The following is a 14,189-nucleotide window of genomic DNA, read 5'->3' as shown; positions in this document are numbered from 1 at the left end:
ACGCCGGCGTGGGTCGGTGACTTCAGCGGAGTTGCGTGCGATGCAGTGTCTGACGTCCAAGTCCACGTCGGCGCGAGGCTACGAAAAGAATTTCTGAATGTTGCTGACGCAAGGGGGATATTCACAAGGTGAGGAATCCACAGGCAGATATTGTATCTACCAGAAAAAGCGTTACCGAAGGTAAGTAACTTGTTCTTTAGGTTAGGTATAGGCTTACTACACCCAAGTAAGGGGTGGTTACACCGACTTACCCCAGCTGAGTGATCAGCCAGTTGTGTCAAATATGGAGGCCAGGCCAGGGGTGGCACAATACGTGCTGCAGCCCCTGGTAGGCCTTAGAAGCACCTATGCCCTGGGTACCTGGGTACACTGTTACAGGGGCCAATAAGGTGAACCAGTTCCAATTTCGTAATGCACCTAAAGTGCATTGGCATCAATTTAGAGAGAGAACAGCAGGCTGTGGGTCTGATTAGCAGGCCCACAGCCACATTAAGTCATAAACCAGTGAAGCAAAAAGCAAAAATTTGGGGTGACCATAGGATAGCAGACCCTACTCTCCTACACTTACCACTATGCATCTGTTCTTGGCATGTAGAGCTGCAGATTTCTACACACCCTCCCGCCTCCCTGGGACCTGTATCTGTTCCAGTTTTATCTTAATTGGATATACACGTGTGAGAAAGTAGCTCTATATATACTGGACAATAAGGCAGAACAGAGTGTATAGAGTCCACTAACCCCAAAGGTATAACGGAGGTTAAAGTCAGAACTGACCTTGCTCTCCAAAGTGGTAGCTTGGTCGAGCAGTAAGGTAGTACCAGAGGACAGTGTAAAGCATTTGTTGTACACACTCAGTCAGCAAAAGGTTTCACACACTGAACTCCAGGCCAATTGTTATATCCTCAGATATAGTGGTTTTATTTTTTAGAACAAACGGCTATAAAAATAAACTTTTCAAGTTACGAGTACTCTCATGTAAATACTTTGCAGAGGAGCAATAAGTTTGTACACACAATAATTACAGGATAGCTAATAAGCAACACAGTTCTGAAACACTCGAGCATTGAGCTCAATGGGCTTTTCATAGGCAAGTACAGATGATTACTTTGGTAGTTCCAGGACTAGATCTTAGATTCAGTCCTGGGGTCTAAGCTGAAACCAGATTAGCAAAAACGTTTGAGTTACTGTGATGAATTTTCCTTAATATAAAGCTGTTTTAAAAGTTCACAATTAAAAACTTTTCAAGGTAATTCTGACAATGTTATTCCATGGGAGGAAATTCAGGTTACAGGTAAAGTACGATCGCGTTACTTTTGTAACCCAGCACTAGTCTCCTAGGGCCAGCACTGGGGGCTTAACTCAAAACAGGTAGGTAATTGCGTTTCAGTATTTCGTACGATTTTTAAAGAATATTTGCAGTTTCCAAAAGTAGACTCAAAAGAAATTTCATAGAAAGCAGACAATGGGTTCCTATGGAGAAAATACAAGTTACTAGTAAACCCGCTAGGGATTACTTTAGCGGTTCAGAACTGCGCTGAAAGGTACAGTACTGGCTTCTCTCCTGATCACAGGTGAGTATTTTCGATTTCGGACTTTGGCTGATTTTATAGGAATATTTTCAGTTTTCAAAACTTCACACTTATAAATTTTCGCGTCAAAATAGGTCAATGTTATCCAATGGCAGGTAAGTGAATTACCGGTTTCCAGGTGAGTACTTGGTTGGTGAAGTTAGTGTTCTGGGCGTAGACTTAGGGGTCCCCCAGGGTCTGGTGAGCACAGTTAGTTCAGTCCCAGCGGCACAGGGGCAGCTGGGTGCAGAGGTAGGTAGGCCCAATATTATCCAATGAGGGAAAGGGGGCCTTCGGTTGGTGGCTGCTGGCTAGCAGGCCATGCGGCTCTGGGAGCTAGGCTCCTGGTCACTTGCTCAGGGCAAAGGGGGGTGGGGGGGTAGGATAGGACGAAGAGGTCACAGCCAGCGGCACTCGAGCGGCTGGGTGCAGGGTGCTTTTGAGCCGTCGGGCACTCAACGTTATCCAATGAGGATCTTGGATCAAAGGCTGCAGGCTCAGGAACGGTGACTCTCCAGGGCCGACCAGCACTTCGAGAGGTAAGTTTGGATGATGGAGCACAGGTAGGTACCCCAAAGGGAGGCACAGGGGGGCGCCGGGTGCAGGGGTGTCTTTGGGGGTCGGAAAAGCTTACCCTCGGCTGGTCGCAGTTGGGGTGGCCCATGGTTCTGAGTCTGCAGGCGTCGGCTGGTTCGTCGAGGAGGGTCTTTGGGCACTGGACTTCGGGTCTCAGTCGCCAGGTGATGTCCTCATGGTCTTGGTTCGGGTTGGCCTAGCCCGGGCTCAGCTGGTGCAGAGTAGGCTGGGCTGGAGCTTCCTGGTGAGCACCAGGTGGGGTGTTGCAGCAGAGCCTCTGCTGATGGGAGTTCCAATCTTCGAGGGGGTCAATGCAGGCAGGTCCTCTGGGTGTCCCAAGGTTGCTGTCCGCGGAGGTCGCCCGGATTAGGCAGGAGCAAGTTCCAGGATCAACAGGCCGGTAGGGCTGGGGCCGAGTCAGTTGTTGTTGTTGTCCTGTTAGCAGCTGCGCGGCGGGTCTACTTCTTCTTGATCTTCATTCTTCTTTTGATATCGGGATCTGAGGAAGGAAGGTTCAGGGAGCCCCTGAATACTACATTTAGGGGCGTTACAGGTAGGGCAAGGGCAGTGACCAATGGGTCCTTGTCCTGGGGTGAGGACACCCCCTACCCTGCTCCTCTCCTGTGGGAGGGGGGCAGGAGCCTAGGTGGGATTGGGTAGGGCTCCCAATCTACAAGATGGCCGTAGCCCGGGGTCGTGCTTCACCTCCCCTCCTCCACCTGAGGGGTGGAGTTGGCAAAGTATGGCACACCCTCCTTGACGTAGTTTTTCCCGCCAGAGTGGGGGTAGAACGGGTGGCGGGGCCAGTTGCTGGGTACAGCAAATGGCCACGAGAAGCTCTCCGAGGAGACATAGCACCTCGCCCAGGATGTGCATTGTTGCAGGCCCACGAGAGCGGGGGCTGTCCACCCAGGGGTCCAGCAACATGTCTGCTGTGTGGCAACCTCTGCAGCCACTCAGCCCAGACATGGATTGTAGGTTCGGGTTTTTATCAGGGCATCTCTAAGATGCCCTCTCGTGCATTTTACATTAAATCCCACTCTGGCATCAGTGCGGGTTTAATGTGCTGAGAAGTTTGGTACCAAACTTGTCAGCCTTCCGTGAAGCCATTAAGGTGCTGTGGAGTTCGTAAATGACAACCTCCCAGCACCATATACTCTTAAATGGCAACACTGCACTTACAGTGCACAGGAATGGCCCTGGGTACTGTAGGGGTATAGGGCTCATGCACCTGTGCCCTCACCTCTGGCATAGGGCACCCAGCTAGAGGTGTGACTGAAGTATGCAAGTGCAGTGGGTTATGTGGGCATGGCACCCAGGGATGTGTGCCATGTCGACTCTAGTTTTAGTTCTGTACTTACGCACTCAGCCTGCAAAGGCAGTGTGTGGGTGCCAGAGTACAGGGCCCCTGAGGGTGGCACAATAAGTCCTCAGGGGTCTTCTCTGGTCACCATACCCTGGGTACCTAGGGTACCATTTACTAGGGGCTGACAGGTGGCCAGAGATGCCAATTGGGTATTTTGTGTCAGCATAGCTTTTCTTTTTAGGGAAGCAACACAGGCCCTGGGTACCTGATTGGCAGGGACCCTGGGCACACTCAGTCAAAGCACATCAGCAGTTCAGGAAAAAGTGGGGGCATACCAAGGCAAGAAAGAAGGCACTTTCTCACAACAGGCATGGACATCCCTTCTTTCTTTCTACTAACTCCATCATTTCCCATCATGGCGAAAAATATTCTAAGGATGGAGCTGATGCCCATGCGCACTATCGTCCAAGGGAGGAGTCGCCTATCTCGTGACTACAAAGACTTCTTCCAAGATGACAACAACATGCAATCATCCGAGCCCAACACCAGGTGGCGATCTAATGCAAGGTGTAGAAATCTGCAGCTCTACATGCCAAGAACAGATGCATACTGGTAAGTAGCATTTTCCTTTAACCGTACTTACCAATAACCTAAATGTTCTTCCATAGGAAACCATTGACTGTTTTTGTTCAATTTCTTCTGTTGATTTTTGCAAACTACAAATATTCTTTAAAAATCGTACCAACTACCAAAACGTAATTACTTACCTGTTTTAGATAGAGGTCCCAGTACTGAACCTAGGAGTCCAGTACTGGATTCCAAAAGTAACGTGAATGTACTTTAACTGAAAATTGAATTTCCTTCCATAGGATAACATTGCTAATTTCAACTGGAAAAGTTAACCCTTTAGGTGCTGCCGTCGGCCAACGGTCGTCACGGGCACTACCTCCCCAGTGCTGCGTGCGACCGCTGGACGTCCAGTTCAGCACTGGATAATGGACAGCGCAGCACTGGGGAGGTTTGTTTACGAGCTCCTAAGGTGTTAAGTGTCAAATTTTAAAATACAATAATATTCCTTAAAAATCACTACTGTAACCAAAACATTTTTACTTAATTGTTTACAGCTCATGTCCCGGGACTGAATGTAGGATCCAGTCCTGTGGTTAGAAAAGTAATCCACAAAGTAACTAATTGCATCTGACTAGAAATTCACATTGAGCTGAATGTTGCATTGTTTGAAATTGTGTTGACTATTGCAACAAACTGTAACTATTTCATTCAAAAAGTCTATTGCCTATTTGGAAAGTATTTAACTAAAGTAACTCATCCTGAGAAAGTATATCTTGATACCTTGTTGGTTCTAAAATAAAACTGTCTTTTGATACAAAACAATTGGCCTAGAGTTCAGTTCTTGAGTGTGTGAGACCACTTGCTGTCTGAATGTGTACAACACATGCTTTACACTGTCCTCTGATACTGCCTTACTGCTCGACCAAGCTACCACTTTAGAGAGTAAGGTTATATCTAATTTTAGCCTCTGGGGACTGTGGACTCTATTCACACTATACCTTACTTTGGTCCAGTATATATAGAGCCACTTTCTTACACTCACCAAGCCTGTGGACCAACCAGTAGCAGCAGAAAGACCCCTACCAACCTCATCGTATCCAGAGTATCCTTGAGTATCTTCTTCATACTGTATCCTTGCATCAGGACCATTTCATAGGAACCTACAGCAAAGAATAAAAGTGCCTGGAACGGACCGAAGACCGTTTCACTTGTTGAAGTAACGGTTCTCTTCCAGGGGATACTCATTAATAGTCATAAGCACTGAATAATCTCCGCCCGAGAGCGGGAACCCGGAACATATAACAATATACATATATATGTGTAAATATACAATAATTAGTACATAGTACTAAACCAAAATATACTCATACATGTATAAACCTATAATATGCAGCCCAACATAATGTATAGGCTAATACGACCTTATTACACACTTTCTGCAGTATGAAAATACTCCATACACCAATGCAATAAACAGGCTAGAGCCTAGAAATGCATTTCGTAACATAAATACCCTTTATTTTCATCAAAGAATCTGTTGTAAAAGGCAATTAGCCTAACAAGGCTGCATATGAAAAAATGTCTGTGTACAGAAAATCAGACTGGCACCTCGCCTTTAAGGCCCCAGAGAATCTGAGCACTTTGCCTTTAAGGCCTCCAGGAGCAACCATGCACCACAGGTGACAGTTAGGTCAGTTCTTTTTTCCGGCTTGTTCTGTGAGGAACCTGGAACTTGAGCTTGGCTAAATGTGACTTTTTTCAGTCAATTTGGTTTTTTCCTGTCTTTTTTTACAAGATTTAGTTCTAGAAGTGGTTTGCTTTCTTATTTTTAGTCAGTTATGACACCTTTATTTTATAAATGTACTGTGGGAAGAAAATGTCAAAGACTGATCCACACGCTGTTTGTGTGGTTTGTCTTCCTTCTCATAATGTGGAAGAATGCTATCACTGCCTTAACCTTTCCAGCAGGACTCTGAGAGAAAGGGAGAAGATGCGGCTTCTAGGTCGTTTGGAGAGAGAGAAGGAAAGGGGCCTAAAAGCTTGATCTCATTTGGAAGGCCCTCTTGTGAAAATCGTAGAAGATCTGCTTCTCCTGAAGGTACAGCCAAGGAAAAACATCTTCAGGGAGCGTCGACGTCAAAAAAGGTGCCTTCAGCGTCGAGATCTAGATCGCCTTCAGGCTTATCGACGCTGAGGCAAGACAAAGCTCCATCGGCGTCGAGGACATCACCGGTGAGGCAGAAGTCGATGTCGATGCAGTCACCGTCTAAGAGTCTCTCGACGTCAAGACATCTGGTGTCTGTTGCGGTAAGAACGATGTCGGGGGTACCGAGTTCGACGTCGAAGGAAAAACAGCACTCGAAGGAGAAACAGCACTCCACGTCGAAGGAGAAACGGCACTCGACGTCGAAGGAAAAACGGCACCCGACGTCGAAGGAGAAGCGGCACTCGACGTCGAAGGAGAAACAGCACTCGACGTCGAAGGAGAGACGACGGTCGATGTCGAAGGAGAGAAGACTGTCGAAGGAAAGACGCAAGATGTCAAAGAGAAAAGCGACGTCGAAAAATAAAGAAAGATCGACGTCGAAGGATGATGCAACGTCCAGACATGAAAAGACGAGGAGATTAAAGTCTCCATCGAGACGTAGTTCGACGTCTAGACATGCTTCAGGCTTGGGGCATGAAGAGAGAGTATCAGTGGCTAAGTCTCCCCCACCTGCCAAAAGGTCGGCATCGAGACATTCGAGATTAGCCTCTCGGACCTCCCATAGGTGTTTGTCGAGGTATGAGGTGATTCCACGGCCTTTGGTGACTTCTACACCTCAAGACCAGCAGGAAAAAGTTGCGCACCAGGACTCTTCGGTGGTGGCGCACTCTGGTTCGACTTCAAGGCAGTGGGTGTCCGAGGAAAGGCAAGTAGTTCCCAGAGAACAAACTCCATCTGGCTCACCACGATCTGAGCGGAGTGTCTCTTCAAGGTCTTCCAAATCTTCACTGGGAATTCAGATTGTGCAAGTTTCGCCGGAGGGCTCTCCGGAGCGTGCAGCACAGCCGATCAACATGTCACCGAGATGGTTGGAAAGTCTGCGACACTGGAAGATGCAACCAACCGCAAACCTAACTGGTGTGAAAGTTGCGGATACTCAGGCGGTTGTGTTGCTTAGGAGATCACGTTCTAGGTCTCCGGTAAGAGGGAGATCTCGCTCTAGAGAACGCAGACAGCAGAAGTCTGCTACTCCTGAAAGACGAAGTAGGTCTCCTACAGCATCTTCATCGTCATCTACGAATAGAAGTTCGTATAGAGACTATTCTCCTACGATATCGTCAACTCCCCTTTCGAGGGTATCTCCAGTGGATGACTTAGGCACCTTTAGCGATGTGTTATGTCGTGGAGCAAATAAGTTCAACATTGTGATGGCAGTTCCCCAAGTGACATCTTCTGTCATTTTTGAGACTTTGCATCACAAGACTTCTGCTAGACCTTTACTGCCTTTGGTTCCTGGTTTGTTGAAGCCTGCTATGAAATCTTTCTTGACTCCAGCCACGGTGGGTTCAAGCCCATCTAGGATTGCGAAGAAGTACAAGGCTCCTTCAGGAAGAAGCTCAAGACCTGGCTGTTCGAGCAGTAGCGGCACCCCCCCCCTCCCAGCGCCTTGAGACCCTACGGGTGAGTAGTGCGCTATACAAATGACCTGATTGATTGATTGAGGCTCCTAACCAAGATCCTTTATTCTTACGTTCTGATCCTCCTCCAGACTCCCTTATAGTGGCGGCAGCCAGGAAGGCGCATTCTGCAACTTCTGTTTCCTCTGCTCCACCTGAGAAGGACAGTAAGTGCATAGATTCTTTAGGTCGGAGGATGTGTAACACTGCTGGGTCGGTTAGAGTGGCCAGTGCGGCAGCCTTACTGGGCCGTTATGATCGCCTTTTGTGGGACTCTGTGGCTCGGTTTGCAGACAAGCTTCCAAAAGAGGATCAAAAAGATTTCCTGGAGATTGTAGGGGAAGGAGGTTTAGTCGCTAATCAAAGTATTTGTGCAGCTGCCGACTCGGCGGATCTTGCAGCGCATGGCTATGCGCATTGGATTTGTTCTAGGGCGTTCAGCTTGGCTGCGTCTTACTGGACTAAAACCTGAAGCCCAGAGGAAAATGGTCAACTTGCCGTACAATGGGTCGACATTGTTAGGGTCTCACGCAGACGATGAGATGGCAAAAATGAAGGTAGCGTTGGATACTCTAAAGGCTGTAGGTCTAGAGAAGAAACAAGAATTTAAACGTCGAGGAACTTTTCGTCCCTACGACAAGAGGCCTTTTCAACAAAAGGGTCAACAAACAAATTGGTCCTCGCAAAACCAGGGCCAGAACCAGCAGAGATCGCAGTTCCAACAGCGTCGCCCTGGACGAGGAAGAGGAGGAAATAGGCAGCAGTTCGCTGCTGCCAAACAACCTCAAAAGCAATGAAGGGAGTCTTCCTCCGCAGCCGTGGTCCACTCCGGTAGGAGGAAGCATTGTGTCATTCTTAAACGAGTGGATGCAACTGACAAAGGACAAGTGGGTGATTGGTATCATTCAGAACGGTTACCATCTCCTTTTCAAAAAACCGCCTCCTCTCATTCCTCCAAAGAAATTGTTACATTGGAATGTGAAGCTTTTACAAAAAGAAGCAAGTATACTCCTAGGAAAGAAAGCCATAGAGAAGGTTCCTCCTCCGCAGAGAAATCAGGGCTTATACTCACGGTTTTTCCTAATGAGGAAGAAGAGTCCAAACGCAGAATTCAGACCTATTCTGGACCTACGGTTTTTAAACAAGTACATTTGGAAAGAGAAATTTCGAATGCTAGCGCTTCATCAGATCTTCCCCCAGTTACATCAGAGGGACTGGGTGTGCTCCATCGACATGAAAGATGCCTATTTTCATGTTCCCATTTCCAGAAAACATCGCAAATTTCTCAGGTTTCAAGTATCTGCGCATCACTACCAATATGCAGTACTTCCTTTCAGGCTGAAGTCAGAGCCTAGAACATTTTTCAAATGTATGGCGGTAGTTGCGGCCTTTCTTCGAAGGAAAAGGATTTTCATATATCCGTACTTAGACGACTGGCTTCTGAAGAGTTCGAACCCATCTCTTGGAGGATCACCTGTCGATATGCCTCCACCTCATGCGCAGGCTGGGTCTTCAAGTCAACTTCCAGAAATCTATAATGAATCCGACACAGCGGATCCATTATCTGAGGGCCCTGCTGGACACAAAGAGAAAACGTGTGTCCTTCGGAGGAGAGGTGGTTATCGATCAAGTCCAAAGGTCATCTTCTTCTTCAGCAGTAGTCAAAAAATGACCCAGTCCTCAAGGCAACACAGAAATATGTGGGGCTGTAAACAGTTCTAGATTGTCGAAAGAGCGCTCTAATTATATCTCTGTTTATAGAGATTATAACTCTGTTTCAGTCTATTGCCAACACTAAAAATAAGCCCATCTCTGATAAACAGAAAACCGTCCAACACAGTACAAACATTCACTAGAAGGACAACATTTAGAAAAAAGTGTGAATAGCTAGATGACACCTCACGGGCGCACCACCAATGGGACCCCTGGTTAGTACTCACCAGGTCGGCCCTGTTCTCATCATCGGTGTCAAATAGCTTAACAAACGTGTCCAAAACCCAAAGTAAAGAAAGGAACAGTGAATGGTGCAGTGTACATACAACATATATGTGACACGGACTAACAACGTTCAACATATAACACACACAAAACTGCGCAACAAGATACAACTCTTACTTTATTTATATTTTCTTGTTGCATTGCAGTTTAACATGTAATATAAAAAGGGGGAGTTATGAATACTACCTATCGCCTCATACTCAGCCCGCAGCCGACATGTTTCATTGCCTTAGGTATTATATCAGGCAATTTCTTCAGGGCCAACGTATATTTAAGGTGTCACTGCCAGCGATACTGTGCTTTTAAAATGCTGGAAATCAAAAACATAGAACACATATATATATATATGTGGACATCTGCCTGTAGCATTACTGCATATTTAATCTTTATATCCACATTGCACCCTGTCATAGACAAAAATTGCTCTTTACCTAGAGACATCCTTTACTTTCATACCGTTACCGCTCTGGCTCTGTGCAAACTCATAGACCCCCCTGCGATCGGTAAGTAGGGTCCTGCCTCCCTTCTATGATCGCCTGGACAGGAGACACGGAGGAAAACGCCATACGGGCGAGAATTACAATCAGCATATCTAATCTCACCGTCTTTTCGTCATCAGGTCCTGCATCAGCATGCTTACTAGTGGAGGTACTGCAAACGGCGTTTCCTCAACACCCGTGAGGTGTCGTCTAGCTATTCACACTTTTTTTTCTAAATGTTGTCCTTCTAGTGAATGTTTGTACTGTGTTGGACGGTTTTCTGTTTATCAGAGATGGGCTTATTTTTAGTGTTGGCAATAGACTGAAACAGAGTTATAATCTCTATAAACAGAGATCTAATTAGAGCGCTCTTTCGACAATCTAGAACTGTTTACAGCCCCACATATTTCTGTGTTGCCTTGAGGACTGGGTCATTTTTTGACTACTGTTGGATTGAGTGGAGGGCGATCCAGTCCTTCCTGCCCCTCTTGACTCCTATTGTTTGAATACATCTTCTTCTTCAGACCAATTACCCGACAGTTCGGCAAGTGTCCTCTCTTCTGGGGTCCATGGCCTCTTGCATTTTCATTGTTCCAAACGCAAGATTGCACATGCGTCCTCTGCAGCAGTGCCTAGAAGATCAGTGGAAGCAGAGGACGGGATGCTGGGAGGATCGGATTTGTCTCCACCAGTCTGCAAAAGATTCCATCAGGTGGTGGATGAAGAGAACACACTTGATGAGAGGAGTGCCTTTTCATCAGGACCCTCCGACGCAGACTCTGATCATGGACGCCTCACTCCAAGGCTGGGGTGCTCATATGGGCCCTCTGCAGGTACAAGGGCTATGGTCAGATTTCGAGAGAGGATATCACATCAACCTGCTCGAACTCAGGGCTGTCCATCTTGCTCTAAAGTCTCTGGCGCCATCTTTACAAACTCGGTCCCTCCTGCTGCAGACAGACAATACAACAACAATGTATTATCTAAACAAGCAGGGGGGTACCAGATCCAGGACTCTGTCCTTAGAAGCCAAGACCATCTGGAATTGGTTACTAGCAAGAGACTTGTCAATAACAGCTGTTCACCTGCCAGGGTCTCTCAATTCGCAGGCGGACGATCTCAGCAGAGACTTCGTCGAAGCTCACAATTGGGTGCTCAACGAAGAAGTCGTGCACGGTATTTTCCAGTCATGGGGAACACCAGATATCGATCTGTTCGCAGAGCGGCAAACACAAAATGCCCCGTCTTCGCATCCAGGTTTCCCCAGAAAGGGTCGCAAGGGAATGCCCTTTTGGTAGACTGGTATCAGAACTTACTGTACGCTTTTCCACCAACACCGTTGATACCGACCGTAATCAACCGAATGTACAAGACCAACTCCAGGATGATTCTGATTGCTCCCGAGTGGCCTCGCCAGTGGTGGTTCCCAGATCTCCTTCAGTTGTCGGAAGTGCCACACAGGAGGTTACCATGTCCCACGGATCTTCTGTCCTAGCACAAGGGGCGAGTGTTTCATCCCAATCTGTCATCTTTACGCCTGGCAGCATGGCTCCTGAAATCGTCCAATATGGACACTTACAGCTAAATCCGGATTGTATGCACATTCTAAAGGAGGCAAAAAGACCTACAAGGAAATCCTATGGATTCAAGTGGAAACGTTTTTTCCTGTGGTGTCAAAATAATGATCTTGACCCGATTCATGGTCAGGAACAGGTGATTTTACCTTATCTGTTATACCTCGCAAGATCTGGTCTGCAGTTTAATTCCATTAAAGTCCATCTTGCTGGAATCACAGCCTACAGAAAATCGCCCACTCAGACATCCTTTTTTAGGATGCCTGTGGTGAAGGATTTTCTGGAGGGTTTACGGAAGGTGTGTCCACCAGTCAGGTCTTCTCCACCTTGGTAGCTTAATGTGGTGTTAACTAATGGGTTCCCCGTTTGAACCTATACATAAAGCTTCTTTACAACACTTAACTTGGAAGGTAGCGTTCCTTGTAGCCATTACTTCTGCTCGTAGAGTTAGCGAGATTCAGGCTCTGTGTTGTAAAGAACCGTTCACTGTCTTCCATGCAAATAGTGGTACTCAGGACGCATCCTGCTTTCCTGCCCAAGATAGTGTCGGATTTTCATATTAACCAAACCATAACATTGCCTACTTTTTTCCCAAAGCCTTCTAGTTCTGCTGAAAGGGCTCTGCATTCTTTGGATCTGAAGAGTCTTAAAGTTTTACTTCGACAGAACAAAAACTTTAAGAAAGACAGACCGTTTATTTATCAATTATGGTCCTACTAACACTGGTTTGGCAGCATCCAAGAGATCCATCTCTAGATGGATTGTGTCATGTATTCTTCTGGCTTATCCGCTAGCACATAGGTCTTTATCAGGTAGACCTAAAGCTCATTCTACGAGAGGAAAAGCTTCTACCACAGCTCTTCTTAGGAATGTGTCTATGACAGAGATATGTAAAGCAGCGACGTGGCGTTCAGTACACACGTTTACACGCCATTATTGTCTTGATTCAGACACACAGGCTGATGAGCAAGTTAGTCAAGCATCGCTCAGAAATTTATTTGATAGTTCTAGCTGAACACTGTTAAAATTGTTGCTATGCTCTTATCTGTTCGCCTGCGTCTTGTGGGTATGAGCTTGCTACTCTATTCAGTGATTATGACTATTAATGAGTATCCCCTGGAAGAGAAGGATTAGTTACTTACCTGTAATCCTAGTTCTCTTTCAGGGGTATACTCATGTTTATTGCATTGGTGTATGGAGTATTTTCATACTGCATAAAGTGTGTAATAAGGTCGTATTAGCCTATACAGTATGTTGGGCTGCATATTATGGGTTTATACATGTATATGTGTATTTTGGTTTAGTACTATGTACTAATTATTGTATATTTACACATATATATTGTTATATGTTCCGGGTTCCTGCTCACGGGCGGAGATTATTCAGTGCTTATGACTTTATTGAGTATACCCCTGAAAGAGAACTAGGATTGCAGGTAAGTAACTAATCCTTTCTGAAGGCCTTGCAGATCCCCTGATAGGCTTCTGGTCGGTGTTGGTTGCCGAAGATATTCAAAGTAACCACATTGATTATTCTAGTTTTTGTTGAAAGTTTGTCACACATTTGTTGAATTTTCCAATGCTTGTTTGCGGTTAAGTAAAAAGTGCATACTTGCTGTATCTCTGTAATCCTCCAGAGGATCCTTTGGTTTGTGGTGTCTAAAAATAGTATCTTTCTAAAATAATTTGTGTTGGATTTTTCTAGTGTCTTGTTTTAAAATTGTTTAGGTGCTGTTTAAATTCATTTTACATGTTCCTTTGTGTTAACCTGACTGCTCAGAGCCACAGCTACCCAGGATTGAGCTACGGGTTTAACAAAAAAAACGACTGGTCCTAAGTGTATTACGCACAACCACACCTATGAATTGATAAGTCACTGCCTTGAAAAGTTGCATGTGTTAGGCAGTCTGCTCTGAGGTTGTACAACGACATTAAATGAAATCTAGGTGTTTACACTGAGTAATGAAAGATGTGGTAGTTTCAGGTCTACCTCAACACACAGACCCTTTGATAATTTATTATAAGTTGTTAACGATGTGTGAAACAAGTTAAACAAAATCTGAGTCCTCTGTGTTTTTCCATCCGTGGGTTCTGGCGTCCTATTACAAACTCCAGAATGCACTTGCCAGATTTTGAGGAGACCTTCATGTCCAATGAATCAACTTAATTTTGTGTGACGAAAGACATTTTAAAGCAACAACTGTTTGATGGAGAACTTCAAGCGTGGCAGGGACTCTGCTTGAACATGGCATTGGCCTGCCCAGACAGTTTGTCTACCAACAATATAGAAGTTCCAAGTTTTTTTTGTTTTTTTTTGTTGATTTGTTTTAATTGACGCTGTGCTGCAGGAAATTTGCTTAAAACTAACCTCATGGGATGTTTAAGAATATTTCTGTAAATGAGTAGCCAGTAAAGTCATAGTATTGATGAGCAAAACAATAGATACTAAGTAGCTT

General features: G+C 45.8%; 1 protein-coding gene across 2 annotated transcripts in view; it reads left to right on the top strand.

The window, feature by feature from the left end:
* The window catches only part of ZNF638 (zinc finger protein 638), a 985,826-nt gene that overhangs the window by 826,049 nt on the left and 145,588 nt on the right, over positions 1–14,189 (top strand). The gene's annotated exons all lie outside the window — the stretch shown is intronic.

Source organism: Lissotriton helveticus, chromosome 2_1, assembly GCF_964261635.1.
Source record: "Lissotriton helveticus chromosome 2_1, aLisHel1.1, whole genome shotgun sequence".
NCBI classification, from domain to species: domain Eukaryota; kingdom Metazoa; phylum Chordata; class Amphibia; order Caudata; family Salamandridae; genus Lissotriton; species Lissotriton helveticus.
This window is presented reverse-complemented; position numbering and strand designations above follow the sequence as displayed.